The 24,223-nt window shown below is 37.6% G+C and overlaps 2 pseudogenes; one reads left to right on the plus strand and one right to left on the minus strand.

Annotated features, from left to right (window-relative positions):
- Positions 1–213: 213 nt before the first annotated feature.
- LOC116081020 lies at positions 214–13,143 on the minus strand (annotated as a pseudogene).
- Positions 13,144–13,327: 184 nt separating this feature from the next.
- The window catches only part of LOC116081021, a 48,238-nt pseudogene continuing 37,342 nt past the window's right edge, over positions 13,328–24,223 (plus strand).

Here is a 24,223-nt window from a genome sequence, read left to right on the forward strand (position 1 = left end):
TTTGGAGGGGAATCTGGGTACAGAGATATCGTATGACATGTAAATAAAGAAAATACCTAATAAAACAAAACAAACAAAAAAAAAGGAACCTGTATCAGTACTGCCATGTAAACAATGACAGCGATCAAGGGAAATCCATCAGGGACTACATATACAATAGTACACATTTTCCTTTATATAATCAATGTATAATAGTTAAGGAGACTTTAATGCTTATAAAGCAAACATTTTTGCATACATAGACTTCTTTTTATCTTCCTGTGTCTTTATCTTTTGTTTGACTTTAACCAACTCTGTCTGGATAGCTTTAGCTCCTGGGGCTATCTCCTGTGCCTTCTTAAGATCAGCCACTGCTTGATCACAGTCTTTTTTTTTTTATTATTAGATATTTTCTTTATTTACATGTCATATGATATCTCTTTTCCCTGTTTCCCCTTTGGAAAAAAGAAAATAAAAAAATAAAATAAAAACAACAACAACAACAACAAAAACCCTGTTCCCTCCTCCTCCCCCTGCTCACCAACCGATCCTCTCCTGCTTCCTGGCCCTGGCATTCCCCTACACTTGGGCATAGAAACTTGATAGGGCCAAGGGCCTCTCCTCCCATTGATAACCAACTTGTCCATCCTCTGCTACATTCTTTTAATCCTTGCCATCCTTGCACTTTTCTATATAGTGCTTTAGTATTTGAAGGGTTCATTTAAGAGCCTCCAAGTAGCTGTCAATTGCTCCCCACCAATTTGACATCTTTAATTTAAAAGCCCCTATTTTCAGCATATAACTTAAGGCTATAGGTTGCAGTCTGGATATATCTGCTTTCTCAATAAGAGCCTTTGAACTATCCACGTACCAACCCACCCTCTCCCACTTCCTGGCCCTGGCATTCCCCTACACTGAGGCATAGAACCTTTGCAGGGCCAAAGGCCTCTCCTCCCACTGATGACCGACTTGGATATCTTCTGTTATATATATGCTGCTGGAGCCATTAGTCCCACCATGTGTACTCTTTGGTTGGTGGTTTAGTCCCTTGGAGCTCTCAGGGTACTAGTTAGTTCATATTGTTGTTTGTCCTAAGGGGCTTCAAGCCCTTTAGCTCCTTGGGTCCTTTATCTAGCTCCTTCATTGGGGACCCTGTGCTCAATCCAATATATGGCTGTGAGCCTCTACTTCTATATTAGTCAGGTACTGTCAGAAGCTCCCAGGAGACAGCTATATCAGGCTCCTGTCAGCCAGCACTTGCTGGCATCCACAATAGTGTCTGGATTTGATGATTGAATATGGGAAGGATTCCCAGGTGGAGCAGTCTCTGGATTGTCCTTCCTTCAGTCTCTGCTCCATAGTTTGTCTTTGCAACTCCTTCCATGGGTATTTTGTTCCCCCTTTTAAGAAGGAATAAAATGTCCACATTTTGGTCTTCCTTTTTCTTGAGTTTCTTGTGGTTTGTGGCTTGTACTTTGTGTATTCTGATCTTCTGGGCTAATATCCACTTATCAAAGAGTGCATACCATGTGTGTTCTTTTGTGATTGGGTTACCTCACTCAGAATGATATTCTCCAGATCCATCCATTTCCCTAAGAATTTCATAAATTCATTGTTTTTAATACCTGATTAGTACTCCATTGTTTAGATGTACCACATTTACCCTGTTGAAGGACATCTGGGTTTTTTCCAGCTTCTGCGTATTATAAATAAGGCTGCTATAAACATAGTGGAACATGTGTCTTTATTGGAGTATCTTCTCAGTATATGCCCACGAGTGGCATAACTGGGTCCTCTGGTAGTACTATGACCAATTTCTGGAGGAACCACCAAATTGATTTCCAGAGTGGTTGTACCAGCTTGCAAGCCCACCAACAATAAAGGAGTGTTCCTCTTTCTCCACAACCTCTCCAGCATCTGCTGTCAAATTCAGCAAAGTAGCTGCATATAAGATTAACTCAAGTAAATCAGTGGCCTTCTTCTCTACAAAGGATAAACAGACTGAGAAAGAAATTAGGGAAACAACACCCTCCACAATAGTCACAAATAATATAAAATACCTTGGTGTGACTCTAACTAAGCAAATAAAAAATCTGTATGACAAGAACTTCAAGACTCTGAAGAAAGAAATCAAAGAAGATCTCAGAAGATGGAACGATCTCCCATGCTCATGGATTGGCAGGATTAGTATAGTAAAAATGGTCATCTTGCCGAAAGCAATCTATAGATTCAATGCAATTCCCATCAAAATTCCAACTCAATTCTTCACAGACTTAGAAAGAACAATTTGCAAATTCATCTGTAATAGCAAAACAACCAGGATAACCAAAACTACTTTCAACAATAAAGGAACCTCAGGTGGAATCACATCCTGGACCGTAAGCTGTACTACAGAGCAATTGTGATTAAAAAAAAAAAAATGCATGGTATTCAGACAGTGACAGGCATGTAGATTAATGGAATAGAATTGCAGACCCAGAAATGAACCCACAAACCTATGATCACTAGATCTTTGACAAAGGAGCTAAAGCCTTCCGGTGGAAAAAAGATAGCATTTTTAACAAATGGTGCTGGCTCAACTGGTGGTTAGCATGTAGAAGAATGCAAATCGATCCATTCTTATCTCCTAGTACAAAGCTCAAGTCCAAGTGGATCAAAGACCTCCACATAAAACCAGATACACTGAAACTAATAGAAAAGAAAATGGGGAAGAGCCTCAAGCACATATGCACAGGGGAAAATTTCCTGAACAGAACACCAATAGCTTATGCTCTAAGATCAAGAATGGATAAATGGGACCTCATAAAATCACAAAGCTTCTGTAAGTTAATAGGACAAAATAGCAACCCATAAATTGGGAAAAGATCTTTACCAATCCTATATCTAAGAGAGGGCTAATATCCAATATATACAAAGAACTCAAGAAGTTAGACTCCAGAGAACCAAATAACCCTATTATAAAATGGGGTACAGAGCTAAACAAAAAATACTGAATTGAAGAATATCAAATGGCTGAAAAGCACCTAAAGAAATGTTCAACATCCTCAGTCGTCAGGGTAATGCAAATGAAAATAACACTGACATGCCACCTCACACCAGTCAGAAAGGCTAGGATAAAAAACCCAGGTGACCGCATATTTTCTAATATCCATCGTCCAGTTCTGAGACTTGAAAACATATTCCAAATGTTCTTTAAGTCTTCAGATATTAATAAAATTTTATCTACATCTTTTATATCTATAATCACAGCCTCAGGGAAATCTGGATGACTATCACCAGAGCCATTTGGGGAATATTCCATAGTCATCCCTTTCTTTCAATTCTCCACATTCTGTAACAACGCAGTGTGGCAGGTTTTTCACCATTCACTTCTACATTTTCAAGCATCCTTTTCACACCTAGTCCTTTTATTATTTGACCAAATACCACATGTTTTCCATCAAATGAGGAGTTGGAATTGTTTTGATAAAGAACTGAGAACTATTTGTATTGGGGCCTGCATTTGCCATGCTCAGTAAACCGTCCCGATCATGCTTATAGTGAAATTTTTCATCTTCAAATTTTTCACCATAAATACTTTCTCCACCTGTCCCATTCTGATTTGAGAAGTCTCCACCCTGAGTCATGAATTTCTTAATAATTCAGTGGAAAGGGCATCCTTGAAAATGGTGGTTTCCCAGTTGTAGATCCAGTGCCTTTTTCTCCTATACACAATGCATGAAAATTTGCTGCAGTTTTGGAAACAATATTTGCAAACAATTCTAAAACAACTTGTCCAACTCAGGTTCTTGGAATTGACAGGCTTGGCTGCTGGGGATGGGTGGAACATCTTCACTGCAGGCTCTGCAAAGCAGGACATGAGTGCCTCATGTGAGAGAGGGGCTCAAACTCTCCTCCTTTGATTCCTTTAAAGGTTTCAATGTTTTCATCACTGAAGTCCTTTATCACCTTGCTTAGGTTTACTCTGATGTTTGGAGTTTCTTTTGGTTTTTGTTTTCTATTGTGAATGGGACTGGTTCTCTCATTTCTGAGTTTGTAGTTGGTGCATAAAAAATCTAGTAAATTTTGCATGTTATTTTTATGTGCTGTCACTTTACTGAACATGTTAATTAGGTCTAGTTTTCCAATAGTCTTCAGGGTCTCATGTTTTTGACATCATATCACTTGTAAAGAGGAATATTGTGACTTAATTTTTTTTATTTCCTTCTATTTTCTTTTTTTGTTGTTTTTCTTTTTTCTTTTTTTATTAGATATTTTCTTTATTTACATGTCATATGATATCTCCTCTTCCAGTTTCCCCTCTGAAAAAAAGAAAAAATAAAATAAAATAAAGTAAAAAACAAACAAACAAACAAAAAAAACCCTGTTCCCTCCCCTAGAGGGGAAAAGAACTGCATCAACAGTCCTACTTGGCTTTGAGCCTATGAACTAGGAGATTAATCTCTCCAAAAGTATGTCCCCTGTGTAATGGTAGCACTACTGCTAGAGAAAATAACCACTCTCTGATTAAATTTGAGGCCTTCCCCAAAAGAAAAAAATCTATTCCTGGTATTAAAAGCTTTCTCCAAAATGTTTGATGTAAGATGCTAAAGTCCCTATGAAGGCTTATGTATTTAAATACTTGGTCCCCAACTTCTACAACAATGTGGTAAAGATTAGGAAGTGTGACCTTGTTGGAGGAGATGAGTCACTGAGCATATCTATTAAGATTTCAAAAGACTTATGTCATTCTCAATGAGATCTCAGTAATGGTTGTGGATCAAGATGTGAACTCTCAACTGTTCCTTCCATCTACAATTATGAACTCTAAGCCTCTGAAACTGTAAATCAAATTAAACATACCTTATTTCATAAGTTGCCTTGGTCATGGTGCTTTAAAACAGCAATAAAAAAGCAATTAAGGCAAAAGACTGCAACAGTGGGCTATTGCTGTGAGGGGACTGAAATGCTGGGTTTTTACACAACTACAGAAAACCTTGTGACTTTGGACTAGAAATGTGGTTGAATGCTGTAAGCAGATCTTAGTGGGCCAACATAGTAGAATCTCGGGAGAAAAACCATGCTAAGAACTTTGCAGAGTGTAGAGGCCCAGCTCAAGAGGCTTCAGAAAGGTGTAGTATTAGCACCTGGGTTAGAGACCATTCTTGTGATGATTTGTTTGGGGGGTGGGTGGAGGCTGCCTTTTGCCATTGTCCTAAAATTTTTCTGGAGGTTAAATTGAAAATAATGGGCTATTATCTTTGGTGAAGGAGACATCAAGATAGCCAGATATTAATTCTACCATGAGGTTGTTAGTAATCACTCTAATGCATGTTTATAATGAAAAAAAAGCAAAAAAAAAGAATGCAAAATGTACAGTTAAAGAGAAACATAATGCCAGAAAGTTTAATGCTGGAGTCACTGTTTTTGCTGAAAGAGTGGAATTTAAAGAGGCCTGATCCAAAATAAAATATTTAGATGTGCATCCTCAAGGCAAAACTCCACTGATCGCAGTGTCTACCCCAAATGAGCATTTGAACATGGCATTCTTGTCCATGTGGCTATATCTTTAGAGTTATGAAGAATACATGACAAAGGGGTTTTGACTCCTTCCCCCATAGTTAAAAAAAGCCATTAAGGTTTTGGAAAGAGAATCCCTGAAGGGATTCCATTGTGAAGCTATAAAACTTACATCTATATTGTGTGGGAAAACAAAAAAATCAGAAATCCCAAAGCCATGAGACATTTCCAAGATCTGCAAACAGGAAGTGGAACCAGACCAAGAAATAATAAAATACATTGCAATCAGCAAAACTGGAAGCATGGAGCTATCTAGGACTTTTACTTCAGACATGGATCTATACGATTTGGAGTTTGCCCTGGTTAGTTTTAGTCTTGCTTTGTTCCAGTATTTCTTCACTGTGCTCTGATTTCTACATTTTGTGGTGGCAATATGTATTCTGTGCCATTGTATGTTGGATGTATGTAATTTGCTTTTTTATTTTACATGGAAAGGTAAAATTAAGAGAATGTCTAGACTTGAAGGGCCAAGGTGGAAGTATACCCAGGGGGAGGGGTCCACCCATTCATAGAAGAAGCAGATTAGAGTCAGGGAAGAATTTTGAGAGGGGAGTGATCAGGATGGGGGCAGCGAGCAGGATATAAAGAGAGTAAGTAAAAAATATATTTTTTTAAAAATCATAGTCTTGACATTCAGAAGATTCTTTATTTGTTGGATTTTCAAACTGTGTTGACACTGTGAACGATTATGGGAACTTTTGGAATTGGACTAAACACATTTTGCATTATGATAGGGCTATAGGTCTATGGGGTCTCAGGAGTACAATATAGTGCTTTGAAAAAGAATGGCTCCCATAAGCTTATATTTAGATATTTCATCCTGAGTTTGCAGAACTATTTGGGAGAGATTAAAAAGTGTGGCATCACTAGAGAAACTGTGTCACTGGGAGAAGAATTTGACATTTCAAAAGACTCATGCAATTCTCAGCATGTTCTGGGTATGGATCAAGACATGAGGTCTCAGTTGTTCCTTTGACACCACAGTAGATTCTAACTCTATGAAACCACGAGCCAAATTAAACATTTCTTTTTACAAACTTTCTTGTTCATGGCATTTTTATCACAGCAATACAAAAGCAACCAAGACACGTATATAAATCAAGATTTATCAAGATAACAGTTAAATTTTTTCTTTTTTTTAAAGTTTGTTGATTCCTTAGGAATTTCACATCATGCATCCTACTCCTGCCCATCTTCCTATCCCTTCATATTCAGTCTGCACCTTTGCAACAGTCCCCAGAAAACAAAAAATAAAAATAATACATACATAATAAAATAAAACATTAAAAATTTTGCCATGGAAGTTATGGTGTGTCACAATACGTCACATACTATAACCTTTTGGCTAAATATCTTGCAAAAGTCCATTGCAATGAGTCATTGATCTGGTTCGAGGCCTCTGGCTTCTACTATACTATCAATACTGGATCCTCTCATATTTCTTCTTTTTTTTTTTTCAAGACAGGGTTTCTCTGTGTATCCCCGACTGGCCTGAAACTCACTCTGTAGACTAGGCTGGCCTCGAACTCAGAAATCTGCCTGCTTCTGCCTCCCAAGTACTGGGATTAAAGGCATGCGCCACTACTGCCCGGCTCATATTTCTTCTTATTGCCCTCTTTCATGGAGATCCTACAACTTTACATTTGAAGGACTCGGGCATTTACATACTCAAGTAGTTCATCAATGGGGTAGATGTCTGGGGTGGACCTTCTCAGAGCCCTGGATCTAGATCTAGGTAGGTTCTGCGTAGGTTAGCCTGCTGGTTCTCCTGTGCCTCCACCACAAGGCCTGCTCTGCTGTGCTTCTCAAAAATGTTGTAGAACCACTCTCCTAATTACTGCATGCCTTTGGGGCCAGTTTACCTTCCTGTCCTAGGTGGTGAGGTTGGGCTGACCAATGAAGGCATCTCTTCTACAACCATGCCACTATATGGCAGAAGGGTTGGGACCAGCTCTCCTGATTATTGTAACCTGCAAAGGTCAGGGCCAGCTCTTCAGCACTCACTAAACAGAATACTAGAAACAATACTTCAAACTGAATACAGGAATATACACAACCAAAAGACTCTAAAAAGCAAGCAAGCAAAGCTATGATTAATGAAATGCAAAATAAGATTAAGAATACACTAAGCATAAAAAACAAACCAAAACAAAACAACAACAAAAAATCAAACTAACTGTAACCAAACAAAACTTTGAAAATAACTTTAAATATTAATGGCCTCAATTCTCCAAATTATAGGATATAGACTAGCTAGCTAGGTTTAGAAATATATTGATTCTTCTATTATCTATGAAAAATCATCACAACTTTAATAATAAACACCAAGTTAAAGTGAAAGGATTAAAAAATGTATTCTAAGTAAATGGAAGCAGGAAGTAAGTAGGTCTGGCTGAAAGATCCTCACTCAAGTCTCGGGATGATGCGACCACCCAATAACTCACGAGAGACCGAACTTTCTGCAATCACATGAGGTTTATTTGGGATAGGCCGGCACCGGGGTTGATCTCATGACCATGCTGGCCAGAGGAGTTCGACCCTGAACACAAGAAGTGAGGGGTATTTAAAGGGAAAAACCACAAACTGGGGCAGGGGAAGAAGGTTACCAAGGAAACATAACAACAACAACAACAACAACAAAACCCAGTGGAAAATTTCAGAGGGACCCAACCCAAGGTATTCAGTTAGGGAGAGCAACATATTCCTTCTAGGAATGTAATCTTTATCTATGGTCAGCAGGGTGGAGGGCCACAGCAGGGTGGAGGGCCTGTAAACCAGTAGACCTTCATTCCTAGTTCCGCTCTCATTGTGGATCAGTCAGGAGAGGCAGGTTTCAGGAACCAGAGCCCTGAGGCTCTGAGTTACCCAAGTTCCTGGAACTGGCTACTCCACCTTTTTGTCTTGTTACAGAGGTTTTCCATGCCCCCCTTTTAGGTAAAGGTTATACATTATACATACATTTCTATTAAATGTCCTCATTTTAAATTCTAAGATTCTCCAGCCTTTCATAGCTATCATAAAATATGAAGAAATAAATTTCAAACTAAAGCTAATCAGAGATAAAGGTTACATCATTCTAATCAAAGATAGATTAACCAAAAAAACATAATACTAAACATCTATGCATCAAATTCTGCCACACCCATTTTCTATAAAGCATAGTGATAGAAAAAAAGGCACAGATTTCCACAAACTCAATAATGGTGGATGACTTTAACACCCCATTTTCTCCAATACATAGGTCATCTAGACAAATAAATGAATAAACAACCCCAGAATTTAAAGGAATCATATATCAAATGTACCATAAAGATAGCTGAAGAATATTCCACCAAAAGAATATACATTCTACTCACTAGCAAATGGAAAGCTACTCTAAAATGGACAACATGTTGGGATACAAATAAACCGTTAACAATTCTAGAAAACAAATTCATGTATGTATCCAATCTGAGAATTTCATAGTAAAACTCAAAATCAACAGTAAGCAAAAAGCTAGTAAGTCTATGAATCATGGGATTGAACAATTCATTACCTAATGGTAAATGGATCAAAAAAGAAATCAAAATATTCTTAAAACTCAATGGAAATAAATATACAACACCAAAAAAACTATAATACATTAAAAGCAGTCTTAAAAAGAAATGTTCTGGCCATAAGTGTCTACATTAACAAGTTAGAAAGAGGACAAGTTACTGATGCAATTCAAAACTGGAAAAACAAGAAGTCTCAGAAGTGAAAGGCAGACTATGATTTGGGAAATTCACTGGGCTAGTTCTGGGGCCAGTATTTTGGATCTAGGCAAAGCCTAAAAGGTAGTTATGTCACAAGAACCTGGAATTGAATAGGAGGGAAGGATGAGTATAGTTATTCTATCTAGGTCTGTTCCATGTGTGGTGACAATGGAGTCCCTGGTAGGAAGTGGGTTTGAGTTAGAGCAAGACTTAAAGGCAAAAAAGCAGACCTGAGAGGAGGGCCTGAGGTGAGGAGGTAGGAGGACTAGGGACAACTTGGGGGTCATGTGTGGTTGCTGTGGGTTCCCTGAAAGGAAGTCAATATCTTTTTACATTTTTTTTCATGATCCACTTGAAATTTATTAAGATTGCTTACATGAATGTGGGTTGAGAGCTACTTTCTGGAGCATAGGTAACTTACCATTAGCTATACTACCAAAGAAAATGACTCCTACTTCCACAGAGGCCATTAAGCATTGACAGATGTTTAAGGAATAGTAAGGCTCTCCACCACTAAATTAGTTGGGGTTCTCTAGAGGAATAGAACTGATGAATGTGTAAATAAGTATATATGTTTGTATGTCTGTCCATATGCGTAGTAGCTGCCAGCAGCCACACAAACCGGGTCTCTGGAAGAGAGGCAGGAGCCTGGGGAAGCAGGGGAATTGGACAGTTGAGAGAAATAATGAGATTGAGTCAAAATGATTATGATCAAGGTCTAATGGGTATTTTAGAATCTGAGAAATATATAGGCAGGAAAAACCCATGCCCCAGTAAGCCAGGATTTTGTGGCCAAATTAGCATCTTCCTGCTCTCTCAGGAAGGCACATGAAGCAGCTCAGCAGAGTGTGGCTCCTAGCAGGAAGTGGCAGAACTTAAAAGGGCTTTGTTTATCTCAGGAACTCCACCCAAGTGGACTAGCTGCTTTGTGGCAAGGGCAAGGTCTGATTCAGCCTGCTTAAGGCTGGAGGAGGTCACACATATGTATGTATGTATGTATGTATGTATGTATGTATGTATATGTATGTATGTATTTATCTATGCATGTATGTATATATCAGGGGGATTTATTAGAGTGGCTTTTAGACTGTTATCCAGCTGGCTGTCCACCAATGGAAAGTCCAAGAATCCAGTGGCTGTTCAATTCATAGGTCTGGATGTCTCGCCTGATCTTCAGTATTTACGATTGGAACCCTGAAGAAAGTAAGCTGCCAGTGAAGGAATGGAATTGCTAGTGAGAGCAAGGGTAAACAGGCAAAAAAAAAAGACAGCTTCTTTCTCCCATGTCTTTATATAAGCTGCCACCAGAAGGTATGGCCCAGATTAAATGTGTATCTTCCTACCTCAAAAGACACAGATCGAAGATGGGTCTTCACACTTCAAACAATTTAAGAAGAATACCTCAGATGTGTACTCAATCTCTTTGGGTATTAGTTAATTCCATATGGCATCAAATTGACAAGAGAATGTTGAGAGCTTCAACATTATGCAGGATAATCACACTTGTGAGTTCATGAGTACAATAACCATATCATGTCCAGAAGACAGCATTTTGCAGTGCTCATCCTCATCCTCAGGATTTCTATTCTTTTAGTCCATGTTTCCATGTTTTCTGAGCTTTGGAATACATATTACAGCTGTCCTCTTTAGGGCTGAGTACTCAAAAGTCAATTACACTTAACACGTAATCAAGTTATGGCTCTCCATTAACCACTTTCCACTAAAAAGGGAAGGTTTGCTGACCAAGGTTAAAAACAGAACAAATGTGGGTGTCTTTGGAATTTATTACTGTGAAGAGACAACACGACTATAGTGACTTTTATAAAACAAAAATATTTAATTTGGTCTGGCCTGCAGTTTCAGAAATTTAGTCCATCATCATCATGGCAGGAAACATGGCTGTGTGCAGGCAAACATAGTAGTGGAGATGGAACTGAAAATTCTACCTCTAGATCTGCAGGCACTAAGGAGACAGTGTGCCACACTAGAAATAGCTTAGGCATAGGAGACCTCAAAGCCAACCTCCACAGTGGCATTCTTCCTCCAACAAGGCCACTCCCACTCCAACAAAGCCACACTGCCTACTAATTCTACTACCTATGGCCAACCATTCAAACACCTGAGTCTACAGGGGCAATTCTTAGTCAAGCTACCACATGGGTTTAAGTATAAATTTTTAAAAGTATTATGACAACTTGTTCACCTAGCAAAACATCAGCAGGATAGTTCCCTTTGGGAGCATGAGGTTCTCAGTCAAATTAACCATATAATGTATCAACTCCCTTCTGTGGTACAGGCCCTATTTTTTAAAATTCATTGGTTACACAAATATAAAAGTCATGCCACTATTGTACTAGTAGTATTTCTTCCATGGCATGTTAGTACTTGTAGTGGTTTGGGAAGAATGTCCCCCATAGGCCCATATTTTTGAGACCTTAGTCTATAGTAGAACTGTTTGGGAGGGGATTGATAAGCATGATACAGTTTTACGTTAATTCACAGAGCTGAGCTTCATTCCTGCGTATTGCATACTCCAAGCAATGACTGCTGGTTCCCTAGAGCTTTCATGGAAACCAGTTACTTCCTTTTCTATTCTAACACCTCAGAAAGACATTCTAATTTCTGTTGTGTATCCCATCCCTTCTATTCCTAAAAGAACTAATTAGACAGCTTGGTATTTATCTACTCTCAGTCCAGGTCTTAAAACAAATGAAAATATTTATATAACTGCTTTTTAATGAAGTCTAGAAGAATCAGTTCTAGAGAGATTGACCTAGGAGTTAAAGAGAAATGAACCTAGGAGTCACAGAAAAAAACAAAGGACTCTGTAATCATTTTGCGTGTCTACTACTCTTCACAACTTGGTCACATCATCTCTCTCTTAAGCTAGAAGCATCTAGTCTCAGGGTCTCACTCAACACAATCAAAATAGTCTAAACTGTTTTATGGCCTCTTCAGCTACCAAGACAAACAACATCATCAGGAGTTATTCTACTCTTGGTACTGGAATTGTCATTTAATAACTTACAGCTTCTGTAATAACAGTACCATTATCCAACCATGTAAAGTACCTCCATGGAAACATTTTTGTTTTGCTTTGTAATTATCTTACAAGTTATAGATTTATATTAGATAGATAGATAATAGATAGATGATAGATAGATAAAGATATGTCATATATATGCATATATACACATATACCTATATCATATCTGTGTGTTGTTTTGTTTAATCTTCCTACTACTTTTATATCACCCATTCCTATTGGTTTAATTGTTTATATATTTTTCTGGCATTTATCCTTGTTTTTAACTTTTTATTGATTCTTTGAATTTTACATCATATATCCCAATTCTATTCATCTCCCCATCCATTCTTATATGTTCTATGTTTCTACAAGCATGCCAAAAAAGAACAAAGAAGATATATATATATATATATATATATATATATATATATATATATATATATATATATATCCTGGAAGCTGTAGTATATCATCATAGTGTGTCACACAGTATACCCTTTTGTCCACACATTTTTACTTGCAAATATTCCTGGCGGTAAGTCATTGTTCTGATTTGAGACTTCTCTGGATTCTGCTACACTATAAATACTGGATCTTCATCTGCATTCCTCACAGATATCCTGTTTTTGCTCTGTGTCATGGAGGTTCTTCAACTTTAGATCTGCATGGCTAATCCTTTCATGCACTCTAGCAGTTCATAGATGGAGTAGATGTTGGTATGGGCCAACTCAAAGCCCTAGATCAGGGCCTGGGTAGTAGCTGTGTTGATCAATCTTCCAGCTCTTCCACACCCATACCACCGGGGCAAACTTTCCAGCATTGCCCAGGATAGCTCATACCCATGTTGCCTTCCCTCCCATGCTGTCAAGGTTAGCTCACCTGTACCCTTGCCTCTACTACCTTACCCTAAACTCTACTGTGCTGCCAGAAAAGGGTGAAGCCAGATCTGCAGAGTCAGTCTGAGGCAGTCCAGACCAGATACATCTGTACTAGAACCACAGACTTGGACATAGCCATAGGAGGCAACATGGGCCCAGATGTCACCATGGCCTCAAGTGTCAGTGCAGGCTACTCAGATGAGGATTCACTCCACAACCCGCCCCTCATCCAACCCACCCTACTCCCCTGCACCACAGTCCTAAGACTTCCACATGTTCTCAGACACATGGCAAACCAGACCACAGACATCTGCATGGCCTTTGGTGGTAACTCAGGCTATGGACATTGACACAAACTGCTGTAGCAGGACCACACACCAAGGCACGGCCCTTGGCAGCAGCCTAGACTGGGACATCACCATGGTCAGGTTATGTATACTCCTCTTATCTGCTGGAGTCTCTAGTTCTACCTTTCTCCGAAGTGTATGAACCTTCTGGCGTTACTTTCTCACTCATCTCTACCATGTACACAGTCTTTACCGTCTACCCATTACAGATTATCCCATTTTAGTGATTGTAGTTGTGTGCTAGTTCTGTGCTTGGGTATTTTTCTTCTGGCTGCCCTGAGGTAGTCTGCCTAAAGTTGGCCCTTGGATGTCTTTCTTCTGGTAGCCCAAGGCTGGCAGGACTGCGGCAGGTGCTTGAGTGTCTTTCTTTGGCTGCCCTAGCTTACATGGTCAGGGCGAGCTTAATTCTTCATAATTTCCACAAAAAGAGGAAATACAGATTCTAAATAAAGGAAAATTAGTTGCTATGAAAGAAAAAATATTAATGACATCTAAAAATGACAAAAGTACATATTCAGTAAACACATTGTGCAACAGCTGCACACCAATATGAGATATATGTATATACTCATGGCAGAAAAATAACACAATCATTTTAATGGATTTTATATTTCACAAAAAAGAGGGTTTACCAGAATTTGCCTAGTGCTTGTTTTATTGTGTGCTGATTTTACTTGCTGCAATGCAAAGACAGTAAAAGCTTTCTTTTTTTTTTTTTTTTTTTTTTGGTTTTCGAGACAGGGTTTCTCTGTATAGCCCTGGCTGTCCCGGAACTCACTCTGTAGACCAGGCTGGCCTGAAACTCAGAAATCTGCCTGCCTCTGCCTCTGCCTCTCAAGTGCTGGGATTAAAAGTGTGTGCCACTACTGCCTGGCTTAAAAGCTAATTCTTAACTTACCTGCTAGGTTCCCATTATCCATTGCAGTATCTGTGCAGAGACTTGAAATAAGTTTGCTGTTGGAAAAAGAAAAGCAGCATATATGGAAATGAGGGGACATGGCCTAGCCCTGGTCACTGAAATATACCATGGTGCCTTTGACGAAACAATATCTGAGGCAACCCCTTTTCCGTATGCAAAATTAAAATTAACAGTTATTGGGGGAAATTTTTCGTTTTCTATGGTTCCTTTCAAGCAGTATTTCCATTGCTTTTTATCTAAGTACTATTCATTAGTGCTTATAGAAACAGGATTTGAAGCTGATATGTACATTTCAAACATAGCATGATTGTCTTTGAAGAAGAAATTAAGTCATAAGGTGCTGATGCAGTACTGAACTATTACAAGAATGGAGAAGGACAAAGACTAAGGAGATTTTTAATCACAGGCTTTAATTTAAATCAGAAATTTCTGCAGAGAATTCCTTTGATAATTGCTTTTAATTTCTCTATCATTTGTCTTTTATGTTTTTAGCTATGTTCATTATGAGAAAGACTTTAAATTTCAAATAATGGTGCATACTGAATTCTCTATTGCCTCAATTTTCATTTCACTAAATTCTTTTAATATTGAAATGAACAATGCATTCTGATGCATCCAGTTATTAAGGAACATTTGACTAGTCAAATATAACTTTTTAAAACTTAGTTCTTTTATTCCAGCACTCTATTTTAATGCATTCTTATAGCTTTTTATTGTTTTAATTATACCAGTTTTCAGATCTAATTAATTCTGCCAGTACAATAGCTTATTAAAATGCTTTGACATTTTAATAAACAGTGGAGATGTGTGGTGTATGTGTGGGTATGTGAGTGTGTGTGTGTGTTGTTTTATTATTTTATGAAAAGCAGTGGAAGTTAGTTGTGTAAAATTGCTAAATTTATTTCAAAATAGTTAAATCAGTTGTGCACATAAAAATTATAAATATCAAAATTAAAATTCAGTTTGTTCCAAATGATGCTATTCTTCCCAGTCAAAAATTATTCATCAATAGTAAATGTATTTTTATACCAGAGCCAGTATTATAAGATAATTTTAAGTATCAAAGAATCATATTTCATTTCTATGTACTTGATCAACAGTATACCATATTTACTAGACTTTAACTTCAGACTAAATTAAAAATGACCTACAACTAGATAGTGGTTGGACTACTATCTAAACCTTATTATATTATTTATTTTTTTAGATTTATTATCTTATGTCTGATAGTGTTTGGCTAGCATGTAAGTATATGTACCATTTATGTGCCCAGTGTCTGCAGAGGATTGAAGAGAGTGTTACATCCCCTGATCCTACAGTTACAGATGACTGTGTGCCATTACGTGTGTTTGATGTACTGAACCCAGGCCTTCTGCAAGAGCAACTAGTGTTCATGACCACTGAGCCAACTCTCCATCTCCCAAATGTCATTCTTAAAAATTGCAGTGTCCCACTTCCCCACCCAGGGCAGATCAGCTATCCAATACCCACCCAAACACTACAGCCTGAAAGTAAAAGGTACCATCAACAGGACAAATTGGCAACCTACAGATTGGGAAAATATCTTCACAAATCATACACTGGACAGAGGGTTTACATATATATAATATATAAGGAACTCAAGAACTTAACCCCAAAAGAGCAAACAACTCAATTTAAAAATGGGATACTGAACTAAACAGAATTCACAACAGAAGAATCTCAAATGGCTGAGAAGTACTTAGAAATGTTCAAAGTCCTTAAGTCATCAGAGAAATGCAAATTACAACAACCCTGAGATTCCACCTTACACCAATCAGAATGGTTAAAATCAAAAACTCAAGTAACAGTACATGCTGGTAAGGATGTGGAAAAGGGGTAACACTCCTCCATTACTGGTGGGATTGCAACATGGTACAACCATCTGGAAACAATCTGGCAGTTCATCAGAAAATTTGAAATAGTTTTACCTGAAGACCCAGCTATACCACTCTTGGGTATATACCCAAAAGATGCCCCACCATACCACAAGGACATATACTCCATGTTCATAGCAGAACATATTCTGTGTAATAGTCAGAAACTGGAATCAACCTATTCCTCAACAGAAGAATGGATACAGAAAATATGGTTCATTTACACAATTGAATATTATTCAGCTATTAAAAACAAGGACATATGAATTTTTCAGGCAAATGGATTGGACTAGAAAATATCAAGCTGGGCGGTGGTGGCACATGCCTTTATCCCAGCACTTGGGAGGCAGAGGCAGGCAGATTTCTGAGTTCGAGGCCAGACTGGTCTACAGAGTGAGTTCTAGGACAACCAGGGCTACGCAGAGAAACCCTGTCTCGAAAAACATTATATACACATATAAAACATTATATACACATACATATATATATACACATATATACATATATACACATATATATGTATATATGTATATATTCCTGAATGAAGTAACTCAGACCCAAAAGGACATGCATAGTATGTACTCACTGATAAGTGTATTTTAGCTAAATAGTACAGAATACCTACAGTTCATAAGAAGTATAACAAGAAAGGCCCATTTAGAATGGGGAAAGAAATAATCACAGAAGTCAGAGGGAGGAGACTGGGTTGGGGAGGAGATGGGGTGGGAAGAGGAAAATAGGATCAAATATGGGAAGGGGACAGTAGAGAAGCCCAGAGGGTCAAGAGAATGAATAGAAATAAGCAGCCTTTGGGGGTGGGAGGTATGAGAACCCTTTAGAAAGTACCAGAGACTGGGGGTGGGGAGTGAAAGACTCTCAGGACTCATTGGGGGTGACCTTAGCCAAAATGTCCAACATTTAGGATAGGAAACTTGACGAGTCCACTTCCAATAAATAGATGGACAGGACTTCAAGTAGAGAAACAGAGTTACTCACCCTCAGTCAAAATTTCTGACCAAGAATTGTTCCTGTCTAAAAGAACTACAAGGACAAAAATGAGAAGAGACTGAAGGAAAGACAGTCTAATGACTGGCCCAACTTGGAATTCATCTCATTGGGGTAGAGCACCAAGGACTGATACTATTACTGATTACTGATGCTACGATCTGCTTACAGACAGGAGCCTGGCATGGCTGTGCTCTGAGAGGCCCTACCTGCAGCTGACTGAGATAGAAGAAGATACTTATACCCAAACATTGGACTAAAGTTGAAGATCCCTAAGGTTGAATTAGGGAAAGGATTGAAGAAGCTGAGAGGCAGACCAACCCCATAGTAAGATAAGCATACTCAAGTAACTCAGACCCAGAGACTGATCTACCAACCAGGAGCACACACAGGCTGTCCAAAGCCCCTAGCACATATTTAGCAGAGGTTTGCCTGGTCTGGCTTCAGTGGGAGGAGATGTAGTTAATCTTCAAAAGACTTCAGGCCCCAGAGAAGGGGGAGGACTGGTTGAGAGGAGCCCTCTCAGAGACAAGAGGGAGGAGTAATAGGATGAGGAACTGTGGGAGGGGAGACCAAGGGGGACAACGACTGGAATGTAAATAAATAAAATAACTTTTAAAAAGTGCATGGTATTTACAAGAATACATTCCACAAAACTCAAGGTTAACAAGCCAAAGAGACCAAGGGAGCATGCTTCTATCCCATTTGGGAGGGAGAAGAAAGCATGGGAAGCAGAAGGAGAGAGGGACCTGGTGGGGAGAGAGGAGAGGGAAGGAAAAGGAGAACATGATCAGGTATGGGAGGACAGGAAAGAAGGCCTGAGGGCCAGTAGAATGAATAGAAATATGAATCCACAGGGGCTGGGAGTTGGGGGGTACCCTCTAGAATGTACTAGAGACCTAGAAGGTGAAAAACTCTCAGGACTCACAGGAAGAACCTTAAATGAAATTTCCAGCAGTGGGGAGAGGGAATTTGAAGAGTCAACCTCTAGTAGTAAGACAGGGCATCAAGCAGAGGGGTGGGGTTCCCATCCCACAGTCAAAAACTCTGACCCAGAATTGTTCCTGTTCAAAAGAACTGCAGGGATGGAAATGGAGAGGAGACTGAGAAAAAGGAGGTCCGGTGACAGGCCCAAAGTGGAATCCATCTTACAGGGAGGCTCTAAGGCCTGATTACTGATTACTATTACTGATGCTATGGTGTGCTTATAGACAGGAGTCTAGCATGGCTGTCCTCCAAAAGGCCCAACAAGCAGCTGACTGAGACAGATGCAGATACTTACACCCAACCAATGGACTGAAGTTGAGGACCGCTATGGTTGGGTTAGGGAAAGGCTAGAAGAAGCTGAGGAGAAAGGCTACACCATAGAAAAACCAGCAGTCTCAACCTACTGAGATCTCTCAGACACTGAGCCACCAACCAACCATGGAGCATACAGGAGCTGGTCCCTGATACAGTGAAGGACTGCCTGCTCTAGCCTCAGTGAAAGAAGACTCCCCTCGCCCTCTAGAGGCTTGAGGCCCCAGGAAGTTAGAAGGACTGGTGGTGGTGAGTTGGACATGCTCTTAGAGACGGGGAGAAGAAGATGGGATGAGAAACTTTGAGAGGGGAGACCAGGAAGATGGTAATGACTAGACTGTAAAAACAATAAACATAATTTTTAAAGGTGTTTGGTATTCATATTCTTCCTCTTCTTATTTCTGCCACAAATAAAATGCCATTCTTTTAGAAGTTCTTAGTTGGAAGTTATACATATCAACTCTACAAATAACCTAATAAATACACTTTAAAACACACCTGCGTCTAGTTGTAAAATAAAGTCTTTAATCTGGGTAGTCATTCAACAACTAAAACTTACAAGAATAATTATCACCTCTGCCATGAGAACTAAACATATGAAAGTCTCATTATAGAATTACTTCTTTCCTAAATATTAATTTTACATTTATAAATCAAGAATTTAAATGCTCTGTGCACACAAGTCAAAACTAAATTCAAAATTGAATCAACAGAGAACATTTTAGTGTTTTCAGTGTAGCTTTGAATGTTATACAAAGTAATATTGATTGCATCCACTAGATTCAATCGTTACTGGAGCATGCTCTACCCAAAGTCAGCACGGAAACAAGGAGGTTCCCTTTACAGCATTTACTGCTTTGGACATCAGTATCCTTCAGCCTTCCTTCTCCTTTAAAATTAAAATAAACTCTGGGATCTGAGCCTGTCACCATCAAGTGTCTGATGTCTGCTTCCTTCTGCCTCTATTATCCTATGTTTTTTTATGCAGCCATGTCAAGAAACACCACAAATTTCATTTTCAAACTATCAATGTTTGAATTATTACTTCACAGGGTCTTGTGATATGTACTCCGTTTATTGCTTTTAGGCATACTACGTAATCAAAGTTCTATAGTTGTTTACAGTTCTCAAAGACAGAATTTTCACTAAAGCATGCTAATTTTCCTAATAACAGTTTCACATAATTCTAGACAATGTTGCATAGAACTAAAGTGATACAAAATTTAAAGTTGATCAAATAAAACATTTTAATTTTTAATGTTGATTTCAGCAATAATTTATAACATTTGTAATTTATCATCTAAATAAGTATCACCAGTTGCTGTGAAATTAATTGAGTACAAAAATAATAGGCTTTACAAAGGGTGGACTCATATTTGTTCGCAAGTATAAACTGTTTTCCTAAGGTACATCTACCACAGCAAAGTTCAGTATAAGTGTTTTGCTTGCATGCTTGATTACTTGTTTGCCTTTTTCTTTCTCCTTTTCTTCTATCTTTTCGCCATTTGTGGGTGGACTATAAGATCTCAGAAGAGTTAACATCTATTACAAAAAAGCAATTGCATCCATGACTTTAAATACAAACTATGGACATAATTTGTCAGGATCTGTGGCTTTTGCTTGGCTTTCTTTCTCAGTTGTCTTTTATTGTTATTCTGACTCATTGGTAATTTATTATACTTTATATCACAAGATATATCATTATAATTGTTTTGAAAAGAGGAAAAGGAGTTGGTGCTTACAACTCAGCATAAGAACAGAAGTGATATTAATGTGTCAGTATTGTAAGTAAAACAGATGATCCATACAACATAGTTTGTGTCCAGATATCAAATAAGGCCTCCTAAAAGAATGAAAAGAAGCATCTCTTGGCTACTTATACAGTCATAGAGCATAGAATACATTTCATGTTAGTTCATCAGAAATTTGTTCCCTGAAAATTAAATGTAAAGTAAAAGTCATTAATAAAATATAGTATACATCTTAGCAAATCATTCCTATGAATGCCACTCTAGTGGAAAATTGAAGATATTACAAATCTTTAAATTTGCAGAACATAGAAAAAATAGAAGTTGCTCTTTATTAATCATCATAATAAGTTGTCATAAGCTAAAATGCCAGGTTTCTAGATGATGTCTACCACCCACTGCATGTGTACCTTTAGACAAATTAATAAATTTCCTTAGTCTCAATCTCTTTATCTGAAAAATGGAGGTGGTAGTACCTAATGCCTTAAAAATAATAACTGATGTCCCAATTTGTCATTGTAATAATTGAAAGACAGAGTAATCTATGTATAACTTTGTATAAATGTTACTTACTTAAAGAGTAAACTATTATACATGTCATCATATGCATAAAAGTATTCATTCTAGATGCACAAATTAAAAAACATATCTTTAAATGTTCTATTTTAATTTTAATAAAGTACATAAATACATGATACATAATTCTTTCAGACTGATTTGTTCAGGGAAAAAAGCTGAAATCTTCAATCTGTTTTTGTACTATCTAAATGCTTGTAGTTTTGTTGCATAGTTTTGAAATAATAAATTTATTAATCACAACAATAGCAATAGATAATAAATTAAATTCAATTAAATGACAATTGCATTGAATATATTGAATCTAATTATTTTCCACTTCATCAGAAATAAAGATGGTAATATATACTACATTTTTTTCACCAAGTATTGGGACATTTTGTTTTTATTCATTTCATATTATTTTTAGACAGCTGGTCAAACCTTAGACACATAAACAAAGAAATGTATTGTGGGGGAGCTTAACTATATTGATTTTACTTCAACAATGCCATGTTGTAATGTCACAGTTTTTCCATATTACCAGGCTTGTCAGCATTCTTCATAATAGTTAAACATACAGTGCAAAGTGACTTACATCTCTGTCCAGGAAGCACTAAAAACAAATAACACCTTAGAGCACATGAGACAACTCCCTCTTTTTTGGGCAAAGAAACTGATATCCACCAAATGGCTCAAGAACAGAGAGAAGTCCTTCAACAAGTAGTGAATTTAGACTTCAGTTCCTATATACCACTGCTTGGTGTTTACAATGGCCTGTCCTCAAGTTATGGCCAAGTTATGAGAAAACTTGATTCATTGTAGAACTAATGGATGTGATTCTAAAGCCATTGTTATGGCCTTTTATAAAGTTGTACTGAAACCTGCAGAAGGCCCTGTCTTCAATTCCACTAAAGATACAGCTCTGTTAATAGATAAAAAAAAAGAAAAGAAAATTGATGATATCCATAGCTCTATCTAAAGTTTGTGATGGAATCATTATGTTATCCTGATTAAAGAAATTGCTCTCCTTTGGTCAATCTGCCCCAACTATTATCTGAGAACATGTAATCAAAAAGTGCTGGGTGACATGTCTTAACAAGAAAAAGATAGAGTTATAAGTTATTAGAAGATATTACTTGACCTTTTATTTACAGCAGAGAAAAAGAGAGAAGAAAAGCTGCCTTAAGATCTTTTGCACAAAGACACTATTGAATGTTAGTACATCTTATAGAAGGCTGGCACCTTTTGTAGTCTAATCAGAATGGTGTAACCTAACAAAGTTTGACTTTACACTGTGACAATCAAGATTTTTTTATAAAATTAGGGACTTAACTACCTACCCATGAATATTATCAATGTGGATGTAAATCCCACAATTTCAAAAGATTAAGTTTTTTAATATGTTAAGGTAAAATTTCTAATTATTTGCCCTTTTTCCAATTCTTGTTGTAAATCTAACCAGAATTTATCAAGAAATTAAAGAACACTTAAACTAGAATTTTCTTATCTCAACTTCAACTTAACAAACATACACACACACATACACACACACATACATACACACACACACACACACACACACACACACACAAAAACACAAGTTTTTGTCCTAAGTTTCCTATATAGATCAACCTGTCTCCAAAATTATATCAATTCTCTGATCTCAATATTCCACGTATTGATATTGTAGATTTGAATCTTCACCCCCCCACACACACACACAAACACACACACACACACACACACACACACACAAACACACACACCTTTTTTCAGTACCCTCTACCACTGAGCTGCATCATGAACTCTATTTTTTAGAAAAAAACTTATTTTATTGAAAGTAATTTTTGTGCTTAAAACAAATTTGGCAGGCCAGCAAGATGGCGCAGAGATTAAGAGCACTGCTGGCTCTTTCAGAGGTCCTGAGTTCAATTCTTAGCAACCACATACATGATGGCTCACAACCATCAATAAGGAGACCTGGTGTCCTCTTCTAGCATGCAGGTATATATGTAAGCATAACATTGTATTCAAAATAAATAAATAAAGATAAATAAATTATGTAAAGATAAATAAATATTTGTAAAAGAACAAAAGTAGCAGAAAGTGATCATTCAAATAATCCTAATATTGATACTTCTGTTGTGCTACTTTCTTTACCATAGTTGAAAGATTCCCAATATCTTACTTCATTAAACTGATTATGCCACCAAGAGCCACAGGAAACAAATAAAAAACATGCCAAGTGTGAGAAGCCATCTTCTGAGTTGTTGGTCATGGTAGTACAAGAGATTCCCAAAATATTGGCTTTGTTTGCCTCACAGAAACTGAAAGTAACTCCCTATTGCTAAAGACTCCACATACTTCATACACAGGATCTGGAGGATCCCCACTGACTCTGACCTGAAAGTTTCTTCCCTAAAATTCCATGTAAGCTTCCAAGAATAGAAAGAAACCAATAGTCATACACAACTGTAATACATGTAAAATAAAACAGTGACAAGCATTGTGGCATATCTCTAAAGATACAATAATGGAAAACACCACTGGCTGTAACTCACCACTCTGTAATTATAAGTCTCACTCAATAAGAAGGAAATTATGCCTGGAAACCTACACAACTATCTGGTGTCAATTAATCTTTGGGGAGAACCTACAATTTCTACTTTACTAAACCAAAGTAATTCCTAACTAATAGTCTATATATTTACTCTCATGCAACAAGATAAATATAGGTCTTTTCCCTTATCAAAGTGTCATCTCCTTGAAACAAAGACTATTATAGAAAACCATAACTGATTAAAAAAATTGCAGACAAGTGACTTTATGGTTCCCACCTTAACCTGATGCATCAACAATACAATTCCTGCAACTAAGGCTCAAAGATCATAGTAGAAAAGGTAGGTGGGTTTGTAAGACCCAGAGGAGCAGGAAGTTTTCGTATTTTATCTCTTACTATTGTCAGAGTCACTATGCCCATGAAGTATTAACAAAGCTTCCTAAATAAGACTTAAACAAAAAGATGGCACAAATAGACAGGTTCTTGTGAATGGGGAAGGGATGCAGAATCTCATGGGAGCTCAACCCTAGACAAAGAATTATAGGCAACTAAGAAATGCTGAGAGCAGAAATAGTTTTCCCCAGGGAAAAGTTTTCAAATTAGTTATCCTGAGATTTATGTGTTGAGGTTTATATATAAAACACAGGGCATTGAATCTGTAGATTGCCTTCGGTAAGATGGCCATTTTTACTATATTAATCCTGCCAATCCATG

Source organism: Mastomys coucha, unplaced genomic scaffold (assembly GCF_008632895.1).
Source record: "Mastomys coucha isolate ucsf_1 unplaced genomic scaffold, UCSF_Mcou_1 pScaffold6, whole genome shotgun sequence".
In the NCBI taxonomy this organism is placed as follows: domain Eukaryota; kingdom Metazoa; phylum Chordata; class Mammalia; order Rodentia; family Muridae; genus Mastomys; species Mastomys coucha.